This window comes from Temnothorax americanus, unplaced genomic scaffold (genome assembly GCF_048541705.1).
Source record: "Temnothorax americanus isolate GAGA-0224 unplaced genomic scaffold, ASM4854170v1 Scaffold2, whole genome shotgun sequence".
In the NCBI taxonomy this organism is placed as follows: Eukaryota; Metazoa; Arthropoda; class Insecta; order Hymenoptera; family Formicidae; genus Temnothorax; species Temnothorax americanus.
This window is the reverse complement of record NW_027509338.1, coordinates 6,689,407-6,703,137: the sequence shown is the minus strand read 5'-3', so window position 1 is coordinate 6,703,137 and position 13,731 is coordinate 6,689,407. Positions and strand designations below refer to the sequence as shown.

The 13,731-nt window shown below is 41.2% G+C and overlaps 1 protein-coding gene across 2 annotated transcripts in view; it reads left to right on the top strand.

The window, feature by feature from the left end:
* Positions 1–13,731, top strand: part of LOC143896978 (ras-related protein Rab-37) — a 175,039-nt gene that overhangs the window by 46,124 nt on the left and 115,184 nt on the right. The gene's annotated exons all lie outside the window — the stretch shown is intronic.

Here is a 13,731-nt window from a genome sequence, read left to right as displayed (position 1 = left end):
CAATCGCTTGGCGATACCCTCTCCTTCCCTCTTTCTCTCTCCTTTTCTCTCTCTCTCTCTCTCTCTCTCTCTCTCTCTCTCTATCTATCTCACTCACTCACTCACTCACTCACTCTTTCACTCACTCACTCACTCACTCACTCATTCACTCACTCACTCACTCTCACTCACACACTCATACTCACTCTCATATCTTTCTCCGTTCTGCTGCCCCACCCGGTATATCTTGCCCGCTCTTTCTCTCCCGCGCCAGCGCGGCGGTACTCTCATTCATTTGCCGTCCCTGTCGATCTCTGTCTCCTCTCCGAGCTCTTTTCTCTTTCTCTCTCTTCTCACACTCTATAATACGTCCGTCCTTCTACAACGCCCCTGCCACTTCATCTCCCTGCATTCCGAGGCGCGAGCGTCGCGAAGAACCGTCTCTATTTAGTAAGCTGTAAATCAGAGCAATTCGCCTCTTTGACTAACGATAGCAACTTGGAGCAGCACCCTTTGTGGCCGTTACGTTTCACAAAGTTGATCCAGTTTACATATTTTTTTCCTGAAGATTGTTGAATTTCAACACGACGCATAGAGATCGCACGATAAAAAAATAAAAATAATTATTGAATCAAGTTTATTTGTAAATATAAATCATCATTGAGAAATTCATTCGTCTCGATATTAACTTACCGTCGAAATTTTTAAGAATTCTGTACATGTTTCATCAAACATATCTAAAATAATATGTAATTGGGATCTGTAAATTGGTATATTTATTATGTGATTTTTTAGCGAAATTGATTATTAATTACGTCACATCCGTAATATTTAGAATTAGAGTAGTTGGTTCTTCGAAGAGAAACAATCCTTCGTGAAGAGAGGCAAGAAATTAGGTAGAAAAGTGCTTTTGACAGTGAAGAGGTTTACAGATCCCCAGAGTATTCCAAATCATAAAATTCAACAAACTTTGGACATTTAAAATTCTCAGCAAAACCAAAGGCGGAGAAAACCCTTCTTAATCTTTTTCACGCAGGTATACGAGTCAATATATCTTGCGTAGGTGTATCGACACACCCTATTGTATCCCGAAACACCAGTCATGCGGCTTGCCCGGAAAGAGAGAAGGTCCCGATCCCTTCATCCGTTCATCAGGGGTGGAACCACCCTCGTCCTTACCGACGAATCCAACGAATGCGTGATCGCTACTACAAATAAGTCGCGCTTCTTGGAAACCCTCCCGGGTTCTTCGCGTACCGCACTTCCCTTCCTCTATGAGTTTTTCATGCACCTTGAATGGTTCACTTGGAATTTAATTTACTTAGAACAAGAAAGTTTGCATATTCTCCGAATGCACGCAGAAAATAGATAACGATACACATGAACGATTGTAACGGATTGTGAATAACTGTAAGTAAAGAAGCCCCAGTAAAAACTTATTAAATACAGAGTTTATAATTATTATATACATTACACATTATGGCATCTGATATTCGACTAATATCTATTAAGAAACGCATCAATCGATCTCGAGATGAATAAACCGACTGTTATCAATAAACCGAGATAATTGTTTTATAGACATCTATTCATCGCGCAATTTAAAAAACTACGATTTGGCGACTGTATTTACAGTATTCACGTATTTGCTCGTGTTTTTGACTTTTTTCTCTTCGCTCGGAATGTTGTAGCGCCATTTCATTCGTTTCAAACAGTAGCCTGTAATCTCCGCCGAACCAGTTTTTCCTTCGTGAAAAAAAAGAAGGTTCTTTCGTTTTTCTGCTCTCTATCGTGAATGCCACTAGCCGGCAACCATTAATTAGACATACTGACCATTGTGGCGATGAGAATGGCGATGACGTGGCGATCTTTTCTCGCAGTGAGAAGAATGGGCTAAAAGAAGGAAAGAGAGACAGAGGGAGAGAAAGAATAAGATACAAGTAGCTCTCGAGAGACGTCGAGAGTGCGAAAGAGTTGAATAAACTCCACGTAACTGTCCTTTTGAATTTGAACTTTTAATTATCGTGATATGTCAGTCATTCGTAGCTCGCCACGCAATATTAATAATGTTACGGAATACACACATATAATCAAAACGCGTAGCGATTGTGGACAGTTGCGACATCCCGATTATTTATCATTATTAGCAAAAATAGATGACCGTCATCCGTCGAACACTGCGTAGTTTTTTCCGTAATTGTTTAATAATTTCGCAAATTTAACATTTCACGTATAATCGACCTCGAATAGTTCTGACATTTTTGTTACTTATTTTTGTATGCTGGAATAAGTGTTAAATTTTGAATGACTAATTACGCTATTATCGGGGGTTATAACAATGCACGAGAATAGATCGAAAAGAGGTATGGACGTGTATATGTGTCAAAAGGGAATATGTGTATTGGGGGGACGGCGGGCGCGAGACTCCATTTTGACGGCAGCGTCGCGATGCGCGTCTTTGGCGAGGAGTCTTCGATACTAACGAGTCGCAGATAACTATGAGGATCTCATCGATCGTTGAGGTAATTAGGTACTACCTGGGGATCGGCTCTCAGAACGAGATCGGCGTATCCTTATTCGTCGATCACGACGATAATTGATCTCGTTTACAATTGCCGTAATAGCCGTTCTCGCCGTTCTTCTTCCCTCGGCCGTCGTCCTAGCTCTCGCGGCTCCCGCTGTCCAGCCGCGAAGCAACGCGACGCGACGGTCGAGGAAGAAGGAAGTGCAATCAGCGATCGTGATGCTTGATAGCGCGTGACGAAATGACGTCACAATCCATAGTCGCGACTATGCGCTTCATAGTTGTGCGCTTCGCGCACCGTGCCAGATGGCATAACGGTGCGCTGTTCCCGTTTGCTCGCCCTCGTAACTTGCACGATTCTCCTCGCGGCCTTGTCCTCGAGGAGGTCGATTAACGTCGAAGAAGATTCGCTGATCGTTATAATTCAATATTGCAATGAGACCTAATGCAGTAAGCGAATTATACGCCTATAATAATAACCGTCTAAATGGCACTTTCTGATGTTCGAGTCGTTTGGAGCAAATTTTTTTTATTTAAACGGAATATCAGTAGAGTGCCTCATAATGCGACACTTTTAATAAACTATTTATTCGTTGAACGTCCTGTCTCTTGGAATATTTATCGAGACGTATTTGAGCGCCATTTCTCGAACAAGCAATTAATATTCTTGGGGATCGAAGAATTTCTATTTAATTCTCGCGGTACCAGAGATGTGAAGAATTCCGCATTGTGCCGAATTGTATCTATATGATTGAAATGTTTGGTGACGTTTATCGAGATAAGTGAATTGTCATGACTAACAATAAGCGCCATGAAGAGATAAAACCGAATTCTTGGGAGAACAATGTCGATAGTCGACAAAATCGATAGCGCAGGTAGATATAATATCGTAACTTTTCTCTCTAAAAATACTCCTGCAGAAAGGGCAGAATATAATTGAGGCAATTATATCGATTACACCATATCTCATCTTATAATGCCAAATCAAATTGTAAAATAGAATCAGAGCGCATCAGAGAATCAGAGCGCATCTTTCATCGCTTATCGTTTCTATAAGACACGTAACTCGGTTTATACATTATAGAATTATATACAAAGATCTGCCAATTTTTTATTATTTTATTTATCTTGCAATCCGTAAATCTATTCTTGTACTGCATATTATCACACATTTCATTCTATATTGTTAGTTGTTAAATAATTTTTTGGAACATAAGGTTTTTCGTTATTTTTCTACATAGATATCCTCGCAATTACAAGTGAAATATATAGTAGGCAGTTATGCCCAATTAACGCTTTAAACATCGCATAAGCATCCACACGATATTCTCCGCGTTCAAAAGTTGGAGAGATTCCCATTTTCTTTGGCATGCGACTATCGTATCGTGCATTTCTCCCTATCAGAGTCGGATGACCAGAAACGTGAGTAGTTGATGGAAACGGTAGCAGGAGACGGCGGCAACCACAGGAACGACCGAGGCTTCGGATCTAAAAGGATGGGGACCAAGGACAAGGAACGGGAGAGCATTTAGCTAAGCATGCGACTAGTTTTTGTCGTGTAACCGCGAAAGGCAGAAAGGGAGGAGTGGGAAGAAAGGAAGGAAGAGAAAGATGCAGAAGCAGAGAGAGGGAGAGAGAAAGAGAGAAAGACATCTCATCGCCAGGTGGCAAGTGCACTCTCGGAACCTGCACTGTACGTGCTGAAGATCTTTCCACGATACGAACCTAACGAGGTCGCGAATATCAGATTTCCAGCGTGCGCGTCATTAGATTGTGTTAGCGTGCCCCCTCCCCCCCAAAGCGTTCGGATCTGCTTGTTAGAGGAGAAATGAACATTATCAGTGATAATACTCTATGAATATAATTGATATAAGGAAAGGAAATGGAACTCTTCACCGTTATCATTTGATGCTTCTTGTTGTGTCAATAGATAACTATAACTGTAGTTTTTATCTACGAAATGACAGCGATGTTGATCCTCTTAGGCCGGTTATACAATCAGTCGTATGTCATAGTCAGACGTGTGTCGGAACGCAGCCGATGGTCCAATGAGAGAATTTTTTTTTTCGAAAACGAATTTTCTTTATTGGACCATCGGTTACGTTCCGATATCCGACTTTGACGTATGACTGATTGTAGAACCGGTCTTACAGAACTTATCCGTGGAGAATGTTGTCGTTTCTAAAGTGGAAAGTGTTTTTTTGAATCCTTGGTTTGGTTCAAAGTGATAATTGACTGTATCTTTTGGATTAAATTGTTATGCAGGAACATATAAACTGTTGAATGCTATTAAATTGATATGAAAGGTTTGTCATTTCTCTATCGACCTCTGTATCTTAAAATTAGAAAGTTGGAATTATTTGAATAGGAGATTGAAAAAAGTAAGAAATTTATGAAAAGCATAAACTGAAATTTTGTTTTCAATTTTATTTGACAAATATGAAAAATCTTTTATATCAATTTAATGTCTAAATAATATACAATTTCTGTGTGTCGAATAACATAGATAGGTACATTTAACACGGAGATACATTTTTTCTGCTGTTTGTGTCTTTCATATATCGTCGTTGTTATCACTGTTTTCTTTTCGCAAGATATTATTCACATTTATAGTCAGCATTTATTTTTATGTTTTCTAAACAGATAATAATATGCGTCATATTATTATCAATTTGCGGTATATTTAGAAACGAGTGATAACGAGATTAATATATAGGCTTCGTGGATTGTATTCCATGTTTTCGATCTACATTCTTCAGGCAGTTTGAGTTATAGAACCATTTTGAGAAATGAAGGAATGTCGACACATTCCCACCTGATCTTTCTCGTTTAAACCAGGCTGAAAGAGATTATGTATATGGGTGGAGGCAACGGGATTAGGATTTAATATCATTTTCGATTTAGCTATTTGTTGACACACAAATAAACGAAAATTCGGAGAGGAAGATTCATCCTGCCCGAAAGCCGCGCGCGCGCATCGGCGTGCCAAGCGCGGCGAAATAAATTCTCGCGATTGGCCGTAACGGAGCAAATGTGTATGTCGGTGCGCGGCGTTGCGAAGTGCGAAATACGGGCCAACGTGCGGGGACATTTTCCGAAATAACGGCCAGCGCGCTTAGATCTCGAAATTACGGCCTTGGCCGTAAATCGGTGGGCGCGGTGACGCGAGCGAGTACGGCCCGCCGTCACAATTTCGCGCGGACGTTAATCGTAGTCGTTGTCCCGGCAGTTGAAATATCGTCGCCGGCTTAACGAGGCCGAGGACGTGTGTCGGATGTTCCGGTGACCGGCCGTTGAGATTCCGTAGAGTGGCGCGTGTAGTCGATCGCGTTCATCCACCGGTCGTCATGTCGTATTGCGGTACGCTGTAAATTACCATCACGGTCAATCATCTGTTTTGGACTGTTCCGCTGTCCCTCGAATCTTACCTGCAAAAATTGCGCATGGCGTTTATCTTGTAAAGATGCCACGAAACCACGAATCGCCTTGTCATACCTCAGCAAAATCCCTGATTCTTTGTTGGGGGGGGGGGGGGAAACGGTGTAGACAATTTGACGCGCTGCTTCCTCCTCGACCGCGGCCGGACTATTGATTTTTCTCGTGCAGCTCTCGCTGATGTACTTTGCATGTAAGAGACAGCACGTTCTACGAGATGCAGGAATTTTGGGGAAAATAGGAGATACGGTTATTGAGTTTTAAGTCGAATTCTTCTTTTCGTCTTGTTAGATGTTAATAATATACTTCTTATCTTTCTGCGTTTACCTATCTTTAAATAAAACCTGACGTATAACTATTTTATTTATTAAACGAAAATAAGACATTTGCTAGTTAGGAAATTTGAGAATGTAATAGAATTATTTCAATAATCATGCAACTAATATTCAATTCAGTGTTTAGCTCGCATATTTATCATTGCGTGTACTTGGCGTCTTTTTTACCTTTTTTGAAAAAGGTAATTTTTTGCTGATTAACTAAACTGCACCGTTGTTTCTTATTTTGATGTCAAGAACGCATATGTACAGAGTTTGTTCAGTTTTTTCTTCGAACAAATGTTTCATGGTAATTTTCCCTTTTTTTCCGCGCAAAGTGAAAATCGCGAGCCGCGATTTATCTTGCCGAAAATACTGATGAGAAATTTGTTAGGTTCCCTCGTTACGGTAGCAAGATGAGACAGAAACAGCAGGACGAGATGGACTGATATTTGGCTCCGCTTTGTTTGCCGTTATCCTTTTTGGCTTGTTATTCAAGTCAGGGTCCACCTCCTGGCGTGGCGGTGGTACTTATTGTAGGATAAATAGTTGGCGATTTTCGTTCTTGTTGCCAAAGGATCGCAGAAAGTTAGCAGGATCCGAAGATCGTTATTGCCTAAAATGGATCTAAAAGTAGATACCTGTTTTCTTTAGCATTCTTTCTCTTTATTTATTTGAACGAAACCAAAAATTCTTTGGAGTTATTGCCATTTTTTCGTTTGCGTATCATTGCCGTCAGATTCGTGACAAAGTTTGATTGTGCCTTATCAATTTCTTCCAATGAAATTTCTCGATTCCTCGCGATAATAAGTATTCATAACGTTGAAAATATTAATATAACACATGACTTTTAAAAAGATTCCAACGTAACACGGTTGTCCATCTTTGCGCTTGTTGAATTAGCGCGCGAGATGACACAAAGTGATCGTTATCCATATGTCCGGAATCGCCATCGACGCCATCGATTATTCCCAATGAGCTTTTTCGTTGCGTACTGCAATTACGAACATCGGGATGGCCATTATAATAGCTATCCGATGTGTTTTCACGGCGCTTTTGTGACTTCCGTTCTCTGGGGCATTTCTTCTCCCTATCTTCGTTTTCCTGTCTCTCCTTTTTCGAACCGAATGGCCTCTTGTATCTTCACCGAAGCTCTTCAGTGCCTTTGTGGGTACCATCGAGAGCCGATTGACCAGAGATTTATGACTCTCTGCCATCTTTGACCCTTCTGACGACGTACTGTAATCGTTCAAAGGACATACTTCGTATACGTATGAAGTTACTCTGCACTTTTCGAATTTTTATTAATAATGATATGTTACATGTTACATTTGTGTCGCAAATGAGAAATTGATAATACAGGTCGCACTAGAAAAAAAAAAAAGAAAAAATCGAATCTTTATTATAGTTGCGTTTTTTCATTTCTGCTGATGGGTCTTAAATTTTTTTTGTACACGATGGCGCCGTTTCATGCCGCGTTGTGCCATTTGAGAAATCTCCTTTGTGTTTAACTAAAAAAGAATTTCTCTGAAATAAGTATAATATGTACAAATCTTGTTGGAACATTTATCATATTTCTATAAGTGGAACTATATTAAACTGATTTTTGGAAATAAAAACGAATAAAAATACCGATAATTTTTTAATATTTTTTGTCATTTATTCTTTTTTTTTTTACATTTGTAGAATATATTCGCTATTCGTTAAAAAATAATTATATTTGTTTAAGGATCGATGTAATATAGTTTTGTGTTTTGTATATTTTTGAACGTGCAAATTTTTCGACAAAAGTTTTGAAGGTATAAAACGCTTTATGCATAGTTATATTTTCGGTTTATCAATATGGAGTTCATGCCTTTCTGTTTTTTTTATTATTATTATTTTTTATATATTTTTTATATATCAATGTTGGATATTTTGTTTTCATTAATATCGAATTTATATGCGTGGCATAAATAAACAGATAATATTGAATAAAGTTGAATAGGTTTATCAGTATCGGGACACCTCTGTGTCTTCGATTATTTAACATGATGAAGACGTTATATGTCATCTAATCGTTAATCATAATCACTAACGCTGAGGGGGCGCATATTACCGCTTATCTCGGCGTTCCGCCTTACATTACCGTTTGTCTAATGTTTGCGCATTCCTGCTATTTATCTGTTTATCCTTATCTCTCTCTCTCTCTCTCTCTCTCTCTCTCTCTCTCTCTCTCTCTCTCTCTCTCTCTCTCTCTCTCTCTCTCTCTCTCTTCTGGCGGACGATGAGATTTAGCTCTGTAAGCCGTAACTTCTCTCCACGGTAGGCCTCTCCTTCCCCTTTCGGTACTCCATCCTACCCGGTTTCCGTCCTCCTCGTCGCTCTCCTCATCTCCTGCCGCTGCGCTGCCTTCCCCGACTCGGAACTTCTAGGAAGGCTCCAGAAAGAGCGACGCGGAGAGGCGCGCAGAAAGCGCGGCGTAATAACCCCTACGCCGCGGATTCTCTCCTCCTCGTATGTACGTATATACACAATAGCGCCGGCACTCACGATGAAAGTTATCCACGACGTTGCGGGGATCTCTCCACCGACCCTGCGACCTTCGTATTCAGGTGGTATCCGCGTTGGCGCGGATATCAAGTCCCGCAGGCGCGCGACGTTGACTCCCGGCTCTATGTACTTAAACAGCGCATTCTAAGAGCAGCGATATTCGCGCGTGAACTTTCGTTCGTGAGACTACTCGGGCAAAAACACGGAGGGATTAGCATATGCGAGGGTGAAGTAAGCCTATAATTTGTAAACGGAGTTCTTTAACATATAAAGCCGTACCTCAAACGGGTCTTGTAAATTATGGATTCACTTTGTCTCTACATTGATCATATTTTTCCATTTTTAAGTGAACGAAATTATGATTGCTTTCCGAAAGTTCACAGTTGAATAAAGAATAACAATCGGAGTAAGGGAGATATTTGCTTGCGCGATGCTCTAGCGAATGAAATATTTCTACATATCGAACGTTGTCTGCCAATAGTGTGTCAGATTAATGTTTAGGAATTCACAGTTAATTTCTGCTAGGCGAAACAATTGATTCACGTCAGCTTGGCCCGGTTGTGTCTCGTTTCCACATAAATTCAAAAACCGGTTTTATATTCATTTGACTGTTTGTTAATCTTACGTGAAAGTTGCGCAAGCCCCGGTTCCTATATCACTAACATATATAATAATGTATCATGTATATTGTTACACAATGTTTAAATGTGCTGTATATTACCTACTTGTCGCATTTAATTTTTACCTAATCGTATAAGTAGTCGGGACGTCGTCATGCAAGTTTCTATCGCATAAAGCTTATACGGTTAAAATATATTATGCCTTGAAGCGAGGAAAAGAGACTCAGACATTTACAGTTTCCTGTGCGATATGACGAACTAAATACTGTACATATTTAAGTCGTAGATACTTAATAATTTCTAATATGTTTTTTAAATAACGAAAATGTGAAATGGACAACTAGGATTTTAGACCATTCAAATTTTGGAACAAACATTGGAAAATCGTCATTTTATTTCAGTTGTAAAATGTATAATTCCAAATTTGGAATTGGAATGTATAAATTCCGTGCAAAAGATAAAACGATGAAAGACATGCTTTTGATAACTTTAACTTTACAACCTTGAAAATATAAGTTTTTTGCACATAAAAGAATAGGTACGTTGATACATAGGCCCATTTAGGAAGCAATGAGGTACCGCAATGATCATCGAAGAACACTACGAAACTGTCGTGCAGATAACCGCGACAGTTCGCGAGATAGGTCGATATGTCTCCTTCAGAGGATAAAATTCCTCGAGAGCCTCTTATATATTCCCCGTTTAGCCGAGTCGGAATAAAGATCGTGGCAGATGACACTATCTCGTCGATTCGCATGAGTGCACGTCCGTATGCGACGTATGGTAGTGCTTCGGCGAATGCCACTTCGTGAAACGAACGCGACGCTGTTTCGTCCCGCCGATACGTCGCGCCGCTCTAATCTGCAATCTTTTGCGGATATGTAAAACGCGCGGGGAACCGGTAACATTCGTGCATCCGTCGTAAAAGAAACGTGAAATCGCTTGGCCGATATGCATCCGGAATAGCGCGAGGAAAGCAAAAGGATCGCTAGATCGTAGATCGGGAATGTGAAGTATTACAATCACGCGGCGCAATTAATGGGGAGAATCACGTTGTTTGGACAATTGAGGCGATCCGCATTACTCGTGAAAGCTGGAAATACGACGAAATAGCTCGCCTTCGATAAGTGCGCCTTTGCCGCTTGACTGATGAGACGGAATATTAGCGCACGGACAATCAAGAGACACGGTAGTGTCTCGTATCAAGTATACGCGGAGAGAGACCCTTTAAGATACTCCAGAAACGATGAAAAAATCGCCAACCATCCTTTCGATCTCGAATTGAAATGTTATGATTAATGTATATCTATATACATATAATGTCGTCCGGTTAATGCCATGCAAGATAACTTCGATTCGATCGAAGTAATCGAACGGAAGTGCACTTAATCGTAAGATGATCTAACTAATGAATTTTATCGGATTGAATCGATCATATGTATCAATTCAAATTTAATCTCGCTCTCCTGATATGCGGCACATGATGTTTACTTATATTTGGTATTTAGATATTAGGATTTACTTTAAGATATTACAGATAGGTATGTGACGGAACCATATTTAGATTCTTTTTTAATATCTGTGTTTATTCAACACGTAAAAGGTATGATAAACACATGGCATACCGTATATTTAATCTCGAATTTAATTGCAATACAGAAAGTAATGATTTTACGACAAAAGGAGAACAATATCTCTTTTATTGTCGCACCGCATATTCTTTTCGCTGAATATGTTTGTCTGAATTTTGATGCTACGCGTAGAATATTATGTATTAAGGATTAAAACAATTTCAGTCTAGTAGTGGTCTGATCAGGCGATGCTCGATAATTGGGAGAAAAATCTAAAGACGCAACGGTTTGCGAGGGGACTTCGATACGACGACATCGGGATCGGAGAGGATCTCGGGGGTTTGGCCGTCCCTTGTCCACGTCGCCGCGTTTACGCGCGTATAAATGCGACCGTGACGAGTCGCTGCACGCGCGCATACATATATGTATATGTACGCGTAACGCACACGCTTGAGGCATCACGAGCGTCGCGTCGCCCGTGGAGACACGCGTGCGTATTTCGTTGAGCCAAGGCGAGGTTGGCACGTACGCGTCCGAATGAATATATGTGTATGTATGTGTATATGCGAGAGAGAGAGAGAGAGAGGGAGAGAGAGAGAGAAGGAAAGAGAAGGAAAGAGAAGGAAAGAGAGAAGAGAGGAGTGTTAGTAAGAATGGAGCGAGAGGGTACGCATGAAATACAACGCGAGAGGGAATGAGTAGACGAAGTCGTCAGATATATCCGGTGAAATGACGAAGACAGAACCAGTCGAGAATAAAGAGAAGGGGAAGAAATGTGCGCGAGGGAGACTCATCTCGTGAAATAAAAGGGAAAGAAAGAGAAAGAGAACTTTACCTGACTGAACGATAGAAACAGTCCCCGAAGAGGAGGACTAACGCAGGAAAGTGACGAGGGAAGAAATACATCGGGACAAGAAAAACAGAGAAACGTGTCCAACGAAAAAAAATGCAGTGCGACAGCAAAAGGAAGAAGAACTTACGGATGGTGAGATGGAATGAAGAGAGAGAGAGAGAGAGAGAGAGAGAGAGAGACAAGGAAAGTACTTATTAAAGAGAAATACGGTTCTAGAGTCACTCATTGGACCGTTTTTACAGACGAAGTTAGTCCAGAATTAAGGAATTAGACAGTCGAAAACAGAGATACACGACAAACCAATGCTATCATCTCTGATCGACAAAGAAAAATGCATGATGCGCGCGTGAACTCTCTCTCTCTCCCTCTTTTTCTTTCTTTCTTTATTTGAACAAAGATGAAGCGAGAGGGATGAGATCGAGTGGAACAAAGTAAAGAACAAGTGAGCAAAGAAGAAAGAGCGTCACGCTGACCCTCTGCTGCTGAAAGAGGACGACCGCAGCAGGCTGCTTCGAATCTCGAAGGAGGGAACCGGCCCGACGGGAGTGGAACCCGACGGTACGACCCTCGGAACCTTCGGCGACAGTGGTGCGACGAGGACGGCGAAAGCAAGAATAGCTGTTGCGGCAGGAGGTCTATGCGAGAGTATCTCGAGGTTGGGCGGTGGAGGAGAAGGAGGAGATGAAGGAGGCGGTGGAGGAGAGAAGAAGGAGAAATCGGACTCGCGTGGGAGGGGGAGGTGCGCGGCGACCGCAAGGTGAGACGAGGAGCGATCGTGTGGAACGAAGACACGTCGATCAGGTCTCTCTCTCTCTCTCTCTCTCTCTCTCTCTCTCTCTCTCTCTCTCGCTCTATCTTTTCGCGTTTACGACCGCGGTGAGGTCGCGGTGAGGCCGAAGAGGAGGCTGTGCACGACGAGCGGCGCGCGTGAGGGATCGTTCAGTCGATTTGGAGAGGGGCACGGAGGGATGGTGAAGGGCGGCCGAGGGGCCCAAGGGGGGATGCTTATCGGATCGTAGCATCGCGAAGCTCGCACGTACGGGCGACCGCAAGGCGCAACACCGAGGGATCGACGTAGGAACCGAACCGGCCGCGGCGACGCTTCGACTTTGCGTGCACTCGTGCGGCACAGTTGTTCCCTTTCTCTCTCTTTCTTGCCTCCTCCTCCTCCTCTTCCCCCTTCTATATATATTCTGCTCTTTCTGTTCACTAGGCATCACATTGTTGGCTCCGTATCTGATTATGCTTGCAGTCAAATATGATGACATTGGTGATCGAAAAGTTTCCTCATGCTTGTCTCCGTTTTGCGGTTGACTCCGTAAATGACGAACGTAGTTTAGGGTAAATGGTCGATTTGAGATTTAAATAAAATTTTACAGGTATCTATTGTTTAATAATTTTATACCGAAAATATTTGGATTCTATTTAGCAAGATACACGCGCAGTTAGAAAGAAAATACACTGGCGACGTTTTGCAACGATTTATTTTAGTAAATTGAAAAACAATATTGCTTCTATTTTCCAATATCCGCTTCAATATTGAACGAATAAATAAAATTGTCCACAAATTAGCAAAGATCTTTTTTATATCTTTTATAAAAATATTTACGTTGGAGATCGGTTCTATATAGTTAGCAATTAGTGAGATAAGTATCTCTTAGGCTCAACCGCTTTCGTATTCTAAGTTTCGTTTTAATATCGTGAACTAAAGATTATCTAATGTCTCAATCAATAGCCAATTGCATTCATTTTTAAAATTTGTACCGCATGCTGACATTTTTTATTTTTTATTTATCCGAGGAAAAGAAATGTCATATGAATTGTCTTCCTGTTGCGAGAAAAGAGATTGCCGTGACTTTAATGAGTACAATAAATCAACGGCATTAGAGTGAGTATGCATTTC